Source organism: Echinops telfairi, unplaced genomic scaffold (genome assembly GCF_000313985.2).
Source record: "Echinops telfairi isolate 266 unplaced genomic scaffold, ASM31398v2 ScPeMD7_7468;HRSCAF=8506_0, whole genome shotgun sequence".
NCBI lineage: Eukaryota > Metazoa > Chordata > Mammalia > Afrosoricida > Tenrecidae > Echinops > Echinops telfairi.
Genome location: NW_022111369.1, coordinates 35,935,812 through 35,947,601, shown reverse-complemented (window position 1 = coordinate 35,947,601; position 11,790 = coordinate 35,935,812).

Sequence of the window (11,790 nt, the reverse complement as noted above, 5' to 3'; positions counted from 1 at the left end):
TCTCCGGCGTGGTCAACGGGCAGCTTTGAACCTTTGGGACATTTTTGTGGTCGCTGTGGTCTCAAACTTGGGTTCGGAGCACCCCCGGAATACTTGGCGTAAAAAAACCCAAAACCAAATCTATTTGCTTTCTCAATAAATGTAGCGCGCGGTGGGGTGGGGTGGGGAGACACCTGTTGGACCCCCAAATCTGATTTGAATACAGGGATTGCCTTGTTAAAGTTAAAAGGGTACCGAGATGCCAAATCTCGAAATATACATTAAAACAGCGCTCAGAATTAAGGAACATTTAATACACAAGTAAAATCTTTAGAGAATCAAGGTGGTTTAATCTGCTGAGCTAGCACACCTGACAGGACTACAATCCAAGGCTTTGCCTAGTTAGTACACTCCAGCAGGCGCTGATTCAACCTCTTAACTCTTAAAACACCTGGCAAGAGTATAGCCAATGCTTTGCATAGTGTTGTACCCTAAGCACTGTTCAAAGCGCTTATCATCTAGCACACTATTCCACCTTTACCTGGGCATGACGCTGGGCACGTCACTCCTCTGAATCTTGATATCCTGGTAATAGGCTCCATCTTCAAATTGCTTTCTTCAAGGCTTAAAGAGATTGGCTGCACAGCAGTTGGAGATATAAAAAGAGGGGATACCCTAGCTTTTTGGATTGAAACCTGCCCAAATCTTAAAACATTGTGTTGCCTGTCAGTTATCTATTGCAACATAATTTGCTCAGTTTTAAATAGCGGAAGTTGGTAGAATGCTTCCATTTCATCATTAGTGTTACTAGTTGGTGCTTAAGGTTGAATAATAGTTGCATTAAGTGCCTCCCCTATAGGGATATTTCAGGAACCTTGTTGGTGTAGTGGTTACACATTGGGCTGCGATCCATACCCTCGGCAGTTCAAAATCACGACCCCTTTGAGAATCAAACGACCCTTTCATAGGGTCGCGACCCACTGCCCTAAACAATATCTCTTCTCAGCTCATGAGGGGGCAGGTCTACCCTTTGCTACAGGGTTGCTATGAATCAGCATTCACTTGATGGCAATGATTTGTTTTTGTTTTTGTTTTTTTGGTACCAAAAAGAACTGGTTAACATCCAACAATTTCAAGAGGCAGTAAGTGATCAAGAACCAATGGTAGTAAGGGGATAAGTTCAAGCTGCACAGAACACATTAGCCAAAAGTTTGTTAACAACTTGCAATGTGCACAGGGCACAGTCTTGCTCACCGAAAGCCAGAGGACTCGAAGCACGTACTGATGAAAATCAAACACTGCAGTCTCCCATACAGATTACAACTCAATGTAAAGTAAACCAACATTCACGCAACTAGACCAGTGGACAGCCTCATGATAAACAGAAATGACTGAAGTTGTCGTGAATATCATCTTGCTTGGATGATACAATCAATGCTCATGCACATCAACTGCACAATCAACAGCAGTCAAGAGATTAAAGAACATTGGGTATACTTGCTGCACAAGACCTCTTAAGTGTTGATAAGCAAAGATATTATTTTTGTGACGGAGGTGCATCTGCCCTAAACCATGGTATATTCAATTACCTCATATGCATATGAAAGTTGAACGATGAATAAGGAGGGTTACAAAAGAATTCATGCGTTTAAACTATGGTGTTGGCAAGGAATATTGAAAATACCATGGACAGCCAGAAGAACAAACAAATCTGTCTTGAAAGAGCTGCTTGGAAGCGAAGACAGTGAGACTTCATCTCATACACTTTGGACATGTTGTCAGGAGGGATGAGTCCCAGGAAAAAGACATGCTTGGTAAAGTGGAGGGTCAGGGAAAAGGAGGGAGACCCTCAATGAGATGGATTGACAGAGTGACTGGCACAGTGGACTCAGATCAAACAACTGTGAGGTTGGCGTAGCATCAGGTAGTGTGTTATTATAAATGGGGTCACCAAGAGTTGGAACTGACTAAAAAACACCTCACAACAATAATAACAACATTGCAACATAACAAATCAAACAGTAATCATTTCTTGTTTCTCACTTCTGTGACTTCTGTGTTTGGCTCACGATTACATGCCTGGTGCTCCGTTAGGACAGATTCCCATTCCTACACTTGATCTTAGCCAAAAGGTCGAGAAGAAGCGATCAGATTCGCATTCCTAAAGTAAAATTGTGAGCTTGTTCCTGTCCTGATCAGTTGACTCAGTGGCACCTGTTTTTTGTTGCTGTGGGTGTTAGTTGCCATGTGTGGTAGTTACATAATTTCATGCCAACTTGATATATAAAAGTGTAGGGGTGGAGTCTAGCCTGTCAATCAGGCCACAGCCTGATGACACCTCCATATGGGCATGGCCAATCAGGCCACAGCCTGATGACACCTCCATATGGGCATGGCCAATCAGGTCACAGCCTGATGACACCTCCATATGGGCATGGCCTTCTCACAAGACCCCTTCTCTCTGCTTTCACCTTCCTGCTGGCTGACCCTGATGGCAGCCAGAGCCCTAGAGATGTGTCCACTGCCATTGGATCCACAAGACTTTGCACCCACTGGCCTGTGATCTTCCTGCATCCTGCATCATTGCGTGTGACTGTGTGAGTCTGAAGAGGGACTTAATGGACTAGTATTGGACTTATGGACTGGAGTTGGACGGGGCTGAAGTGTCTCCCTGATATATAAAGCTTCTTGGTATAGAACTCTTCCTACACATATGTGTGTGTCACTGGATTTCTTTCTCTAGTCAACCCGGCCTAACTCACAATGGAATCTACTCTGACTCATGGCAACCCAGGCTGGCAGATTAGAAACACACACCAGGGGCTTTGCACGGCTGTGACCTTGTGGAAACAACTCATCAGGCCCGTTGTCTGAACGTGTGCATGCTGTAGGTAGGGCCTCCAACTTTAAAACGTGCTTAACAGGTTTCCTCACCCAGTAGTTTCTAATGACTTAACCAAATTGATTTCCAATTTCTCAATTTGGCATTTGAGGTCTTCGAAATAACCTTTACCCTCATATTTCTCTATACAGAAGCTTGTTCCCTTAGTAATCCAGGTACTTGCTGTATCCATCTCTTAACATCTCTTAAAACCTGGACTTCTAGAAATTGTAAGGTGATTTTTACCTTAGGAAAAATAAGATTCCAAGTTTACGTTTTATAATATTAAAAGCACAATTTCAAGAAAATTCAAACCCTCAGCAGCATGTCAATTCCAACTCATATAGGGTTTCCGACATTGTAAATCTTCACAAGAGCAGATAGGCTCATCTTTCTCTCTGGGGGCAGCTGGTGGGTTTGAACCACTGACCTTGTGGTTAGCAGTCCAATGCTTACCTACATGACTCTTTCAAGTACAATATAGTCAAATTATAACGCTATAGCCTACTAGACCATAATGAGACTCATTTTCATAATTGTTAACTTTTTCATTTCTCTTGGAGATAGAAACAGGAACAGCTCATGAAATTTGAATCCCCAGGAAAAGGGGCTGTCATGGTTAGGGAGCACATCCAGTAGACAATCCTGGCTAGGGCTGGAGTCAAACCTGTCAATCAACTAGTAGCTTGAGAATGTCTCCTTGGGGTGTGGCCTTCTGTACACCAGCAAGATCAAAAAGAGGCGCGATCTCTCTGCCACTCCCCCTTCCTCCTTACTGGTCCCTCTGGGGCACTGTGTCTGTTCCAGGGGTGGCCCCATGTGGGCCGCCTGGCTTTCAGAGTTGTTGGCACCCTGCTATGCTTCCACTGACCTTGGATATACCAAACTCTGCCCTCACTGCCCTGTGATCTCCCTGCTTCCCAGGTTACCTTTCTTCTTGTACCTACAGGAGTCTGAAGAGGGCTAGCATCAGACCTATGGGCTTGAATGGGGTAGGACTGGGGCGCCTTCTTGACGGGAAGTTCTCTCCTACCTAGATGAGTGTTGCTGGGTTGTTTCTATAGGCAAGCCAGGCTGCCATAGGGGCCAACTGACACGTGAAAGTTGGCACTATATATAATTTTTTGCATCCAAATCTTTGGAGGCTCATTCAATACAATTAGTTTTCTATATAACTGTGTCAGAGGTTCCCAAGACCACCGCCAGGTTCAGTGGTTTGTAGGAGGAGTCACGGACCTCACGAGGGTCATACTCAGCCATGGCTTATTACAGTGAAAGGATACACGGCAAGGCAGCAAAGAGAAAAGGTGCCAGGAGGAAATCAAGGCTCAGCCTCCAAGAGTCCTCTCCCCATGGAGTCACGCAGGACATGCTTAGTTCCTCCAGAAATACTTGGTGTTTTTCATTGGAGGGTATTGCTCCACACAGGACCCCTCTAACTAGCTTGCACAAAAATCCGAGACTTCCCCATTGGCTGCTACCTGCAAGATCCAGCAATCTGAGCTGACCAGGTGCCCTGAGGAATGAAGATGAGTCTGCCAGATGCCATTAAGAGTCACAAACAGTCTGGGAACAGTCTGGGAAATCCACAGGGACAGTTCTCCTTTGTCCTACAGTGTTACCATGAGTTTTATTCAATCCCACGGCAGTGAGGTTTTGAGTGAGAAGGCAAACAAGTGTTCAGCATCAGCCATATTCTTGGTAAAATAGTTTTAGCACAGCAAGCCACTCTTACAACTCCTGGAGATGGTGTGCACCTCTTAAAATACTGTTCTCGGTGAAGAACGAACCTGGAAAGCAAGTCTTTCTAAGGATGACAGTCTCCAGCTGTTAACTCGAAGTTGCAACAACTTTACAAAATTCAGACAAATGTGACAGTAATGTACCACTTGCCTGCTCATGGCACCCCGTGTGTTTCAGAACAGAACTGTGCTCGCCTAGCTTTTCATTGGCTGAAATTTCAGAAGTAGGTTGCCAGGCCCCTGGGTGTATTTCAACCTCCAACCTTTGGGTTAGCAGCTGAAAACTTTCTGTTTATACTATCCAGGCACTCTGTAACAGCCATGCTGTAAAATAAAAACCAATAATTGGATCACAATCTGCTTGAGTCTCCAAAGTTTCAGATTATTTAAAAAAAAGAAGCACTTTAAAAAAAGTTTCAGATTGTGATGAGGAGAGGGTAGTCCTTGTTATTTTTACAAAATTATATTATGCTCTATTGGCTGATTCCATGAAAACTTCCCGTGCTTTCATAAAATAGCCATTCAATATATGTTTTTTTAAATGAAGTTTTTATGGTCTCTGGCTTGTAAGGAATTAACAGTCCAAATGAGCAAAGCCTCCAAATGGCTATAAAACTCATACAAAGGAAAATATTTAAATCATATATAAGAGAGATAAAATTAAGTTCTGTGATGTTTTAAAGAGGAGGAGGGGGCGTTGACCACTTACAGTTGGAGGACAGTCTACAATTCCAAATGCCCATGATGCCAACAGTGGGGGCAGGCTTATCAATGTGTACAGGTATATAGACGTTCTAGGCCTAACAGAAACTCTACCTGAATAATCTCTTTCTCCTTCTTAAAAAGGATTAGGCAGACTAACAAGCTGTATTTGCATTTCAGTGACCAGACTCACCCCATAGGATACCTCTTGTGAAAAGAAAACAAGTATTTTCAAAGTAGGTCAGAGCAGTGACATCCGAATGTTTACCCTTACTTAATGACTCTCAGGAGTTGGAAGCTGATTGTGATGATTTATATTATGTGTCAATTTGACTATGCCAAGATTTTCAGAATCATATACTTAACCCCGGTTTTATGATCTGCTACAAGGGAATGTCTCTTAGCCGACAGGCCACACATATGGCTATTCTGGCAAAGCAACTCCCCCACTCTCTCTCAATCCCACAACTGACCATCAGCATCTAACCTGTGTGGTTCTTGAGACGTGAGCCAGCAGCCTGTTACCAGACCTGTAGATGTTGGGCTTCGGCAGCTTCTGAGGACCTGTGAGCTAGCACCCTTCCATCTGACCCATATGTCAGCTCCTGCAACCATATGAGTCTAGAGAAGCCCCGCCTAGACTGAAGTCTGAAACATAGAACTACATCTTGCCAACTCTCACCACTGCAAGATTTATCCTGGGAGCAAATCTCTCTATTGGTAAGAGGGTAAGTAAAAAAACAGTGTTGCTACTACGATTTTCTCAGCAATATTTGCCTCACACTCACTCGGTCATTGCCATCACTGGCTCTGAAGAGTGGCCAGACCTAAAGGCACTCATGCCTCCACTCCCAGCAGTAAAGAGGGTGCCACGCACCCATGGCAGGAGGTAGCGATGGGCAAAAAGAAAAAGAAAATGTCACCACCACAGGATCAAATATTGATGAGAACAAGGCTCTGTGTAAAGAAATATCTGATACATTTCTACACGCTTGTTCGAATGAGAATTATGAGGAAGCTGGTTGGTTGATACTACTTAAAATAGGCAATGTGATGAAGGAGATGAGCTCAAAGCATCATAGTTGTGGCTCAAGTACCACATATTCAAGACGTGAACGTTTCCACTTGTGTCCTAAAAGGAAACCTTATTTCTTGTAGTAACAGAACTGGCGTGGCCAAACCCAACCAGAGTCCTATTGTAAGAGTGGCTGAATTACAACATCAATTGAATCCCCAATCTTGAAGTGTGTTTGATATTAAAGTGAGGGCATTGATTGGAGTGAAATGGGATCCTGAAACTTGGAATGACAACATATGGGCAGATAATCAGGAAGATGGGGATATTGGTTTCTAAAATCCATTGAATCACTCCTGCCAAAATAGATAGCCTCTTTACTCCCATATGATGAAATTAACCCTGCTGTGCCTGAAGAGTATTTGCCGGAGATACCAGCAAGGGTGACCCCTGGGGCATTCTCTGGGTATCAACGGAAGCAGATACCTTGCAGGACCTCGCTGAATGTCCCCAGGACTCACCTCTACTACCTATTTTTGCTTCAAGACTTACAATACTTAAGTACCAGTGAAATCCAAAAGGTGAAGTACAAAGTGTGACCCAGGAAGAAGAAAGTTTTACCTCTCAAAAAACTGCTTGACTTTTCTAATATATTCAAGAAGGAACCTGGAGAACATGTGTGGAAATGGCTATTAAGGGTGGGGGGTAATGGTGTAAAGTTGGATCAGTCTGAGTTTATTGATATGGACCGACTAAACACAGATTCTTCCGTGTTTCAATGTGAGAGGTTAGAAAAGGACCTAATGGTTTATTTGGTTGATTCACTAAAGCACAGATTAACAGGTGGCCCAGCCTAAGTCAAGTGAGTTGCCAGAACTGCCTTGGTACACTGTATCCAAAGACTTAGGAAAATCAGCCTGTTAGTGTGGCTTTATCAGGTTAGGCCCACAGAGTCACCCATAGAGTACCCAAAGGACACACTTTCAGGACAATGGTGAGGAATACATTTGTGAAGGGAGCCCCAACACCCTTAAACACTGCTGTGATTGCTACTTTATGTAACTCAGATTTCACAATGGCAAATGCCCCAGTTGACTGAAGCTACCTAACCACCGTGGAGATGGTTGGCCCTTGGTAGGGACCAGTGACTTGAATGCTCCGGGGACTGAAAACCTGGTTTCGAGGAAGAGTGAGGAAGAGGTATGTGAGTCGACCTCTCTGAGTAGGCCAAAGAACTGAAGATATTTGTGTTTCATATGAATCCTCAGAGGAGGATTTTAACAGCCGAGTGAACAGGATGACATTTCTGTGGAAACCAGTCATCCTTTCCCCCTAATTCCTCCTGACATTGTCTAATGGACTCATGAACCAAGTGTCCTTGGCAGTAGGGAATGGAGGGTATGCATGGACTAAGCAAATGAACTTCCACTCACCAAGACCAACTTGGCTACAGCTACTTTGCCAGCTGCAGAGACTCACACTGCGCTCCAGGTATGGACCCTTCCTCCATCTCCTGGTAGCAGGCTGATCACCTGGGACTGCTTCTAACATGAGAAGGACAGGGCTTTGTTCTGACAGGAACAGCACAGACACTCTGGATATGGATTTGCCTTCCCTTCACCCAATGCTTCTGACAAAACTATTTGTGGACTCACAGAATGCCTTATCATAGTATCCTCTCCAGCATTGTCTTGAATAGAGGCTCACTCACTTCATGGGAAATTAACTGCAGCAATGGGCCCATTTTCATGAACTATCACTGATTTAACAATCACCCTGAAGCAGCTGGCCCAATAGTGATGGCATGACCTTCTAAAGACACAATTAAAATGCCAGGTAGATGGTAATACTTTGCAGGGTTGGGAGAATGTTCTCCAGAAGGCTGTTGTGTTAATCTGGGTTGACTAGAGAAACAAATCCAGAGACATTCATATGTGTACAAGAAAGAACTTTATATAAAAGAGTAATTATATATTAAGAAAACAGTACAGATCAAGTCCATGAGTCTGATATTAGCCCATATGTCTGATTCCAGTCTGTAACTTCCTCTTCAGACTCACACAATACATGCAATGATGCAGAATGCAGGAATATCACAGGCCAGTGGGTGGAAAGTCTTGTGGATCCAGTGGTGGTAGAAGCATCTCAGCGCTGGTGTGGGTCTCCACATGGCTCCTCCAGCTCCAAGGCTCTGGCTCTATCAGCATAGCTCCAAGTGGCTTGTCAACAGGAATGTCTCACAGGGAGACAAGCAGAAAGAGTCTGTGTGGGTCTCCAGTGAACTATTTATCTCCATAATGTCTCCAAATGAGGTCATCAAGCTGTGACCCAATTGACAGGCTAAACTCTACCCCTTCACTCTTAATAGTCTCAAGTTGATACCAGATTATGTCACTATCACAGCTGTATATACCTTAAAGCCTGTGTCCAATATATGATGCTACTTCTTTCCTATCCAGGATTCATGAGTCCAAGAATCAAGGGTTGGAAAGGTGAGTGACCCTATACATTATTGCCCTTCGTGACCCACTTCCAAAATAGTTGCTTCCTGTCCACATGGCATTATGCTCTGTGAGTCTAGAGGTCTTTGTTCCAAAGGGAGGTATGCTTTCCTCTGGAAACAACATGAATTCCATTGAATGGAATACCACCTGGACACTTTGGGCTCTTCACCAGTTCACTGTATTGGCTGGTGTGATCAATCCTGATTACCAAGGGGAAGTTGGATAGATATTATGTAATGAATTTAAAGAAGAGTATGCCTGGAATCCAGGAGATCAATCAGAATAACTCTTAGTACTATCATGCCCTGAAATTAAAATCAAGGAAAAACCAAAGCAACCCAAACCCAACAAACAGTGGAGGAGCACAGTTCTAAATGCAACAGCCTCTTGATTCAGGTACCAGTTCCGAGTGAGCACCATGAAGTGTTCTGGAATTCCCACTCTTCTCAAGAATGCCCCTGATTTATATGATCCACACAGTACAGTCAAATGAAACAATTAAGCATCTTTGTGGTAATTTCTGCTTTCAGCCAAGATCCATCTGACATCAGCAATGTGAGCCCTTGTTCCATGTTCTCTCCTGAATCCAGCCTGAACCCCTGGAAGTGCCCTGTCAATGCACTGCTGCAATCGTTGTCAGATGATCTTTGGAAAAATGTACCGTGCATGTGATATCAATGCTATTGTTCTGTAGTGTGAGCATTCTGTTGGGTCACCTTTCTTTGTCATGGGCACAAATATGGATCTCTTCCAGTCAGTTGACCAAGTAGCTGTCTTCCACATTTCCTGGCATAGCCGAGTGAGTGCAGGTGTTGACATCCTTGACTTGACCTAGGAAGAATGTATTCAGGGTTGGGAAATGACTCATAGAAGGCAGACAGAGGAGCAGAAAGCATACAAAGAATACAGAGAGGGCCAAGTCAGAGAGATAAGTGGAAAACCCGGAGAGCGCGGTGGTGTAGAAGCCAGAAGTGGAAGTGGTCAACAGTGTCAAATGCTTCTAGTAAGATAACCAAAAAGTGCTCACTGGTCATATTTATAATTGAACTTGTGGGAGCAGCTGGCTGTCACAGTGTCTTTCTTTAAAAAAAATATTTTCAGAGAAAATATACACGGCAACACACACACCAACTCAACCAATTCCATTACATGGATTATCTTCTTCATGTTGTAGAACCAGTCTCCTTAGCCTTCGCTAACTTATTCACCCTTAAGTTAAGACAAACTCGTAAGACAAACTCACCTTTGAGACGCTAACCTTAGTAGTTGCCGTGGTCAATTTTATCCCGTTTAGATAATTCACAGCCTCTAGAAAGATATAGTAGGAATTTATATGTATTTGTTGAGCATCTGGATTTTAAATGCTACTGATTCGACCTTTGTTGCTGTTGTGCACCGCCTTCCAGTTGGCTCCGACCCATAGTAACAGTAGGGACAATAGAACCAACAGAACCAAGCTCCGCCGGATCCTGCACGAGCCTCACAATGACAGTTGTGTTTGAGCCCATTGTTGCAGCCACTGTCTCGACCCGTCTTGTGGAGGGCCTTCCTCTTTTTCATTGACCCTCCACTTCATCAAGCATGCTGACCTTTCCCAGAGACTGGTCTTTCCTGATAACTATCAAAAGTATCTGAAACCAGTCTTGCCATCACGGCTTCTAAGGAGCATTCTGGCTGTACTTCTTCCAAGACAGATTTGTGTTTTCCTAGCAGTCCATAGTACTTTCAATATTATTTGCCAACTCCATGATTTAAATGTACCATTTTCCTGCATTCTTTGTTATTCCTTGTCCAGTTTCACATATAGACGAGGAGACTGACAATACCATGGTTGGGTCAGGTGCACCTTAGTCCTCAAAGTGCCATCCTTGCTCTTTAACAATTTAAAGTGCTCTTGTGCAGCAGATATGCCCAATGCACCATGTCCTGTGATTTCTTGACTGCTGCTTCCATGAGCATTGACTGTGGACCCAAGCAAAATTCTTCTTCTTTTTTTAATATATCATTTTATTTGGGCTCTTACAGATCTCATAACAATCCATACATCCATTGTATCGAGCATATTTGTACATATGTTGCCATCATTATTTTCTAGACATTTACTTTCTATTGGGACTTTGGTATCAGCTCCATTTTCCCCCCTCGCTCCCCACCCCTCCACCATTCGTGAACCCTTGATAACTTATAAATTATTATTGTTTTCATATCTTACAGCATCCGCTGTCTCCCTTCACCAACATTTCTGTTGTTTGTCCTTCCAGGGGGAGGAAGGAGGGTAGGGGGTATATATTAGTCCTTGTGATCAGTTCCCCATTTCTCCCCCTACTTTCCCCCTATCCTCCCTTTACTGTTCCTGGGAGGTTTATCTGTCCTGGATTCTGCGTGTCCAGAGCTCTTATCTGTACCAGTGTACATGCTCAGGTCTAGCTGGGTTTGTAAAGTGGAACTGGGGTCATGATAGTGGGGGATGAGAAAGTATTAAAGAACTAGAGGAATGTTACGTGTTTCATTGGTGCTATACTGCACTCTGGCTAACTGGTCCTTTCCTTGTGACCCTTCTGTGAGGGGATGTCTAATTGTCTACAGATGGGTTTTGGGTCTCCACTCCAACCCCACCCGTTTCACATCAGTATGGTTGTTTTGGGTCTTCCCAAGCAAAATCCTTAACAATTTCTTTCTGCTCTCCATTCATCATGATATTGTCTATTGGTCCAATTGTCGGGATTTTGGTTTTCATTGCATTGAGTTGCAATCCATTCTTCAGGCTGCAGTCTTTGATTTTTCTTCAGCAAGTGCTTCACGTTCTCCATTTCAGCAGGCAAGAATGGGTCACCTGCGTATTTCAGGTTGTTAATAAGCCTTCCTCTAATCCCGATGCCCTTTTCTTCTTAATATAGTCCAGTTTGTCTGCTTCTCAGATGATCTGCTTAGCATGCAGATTGAATAAGTGTGGTGAAAGGTTTCAAT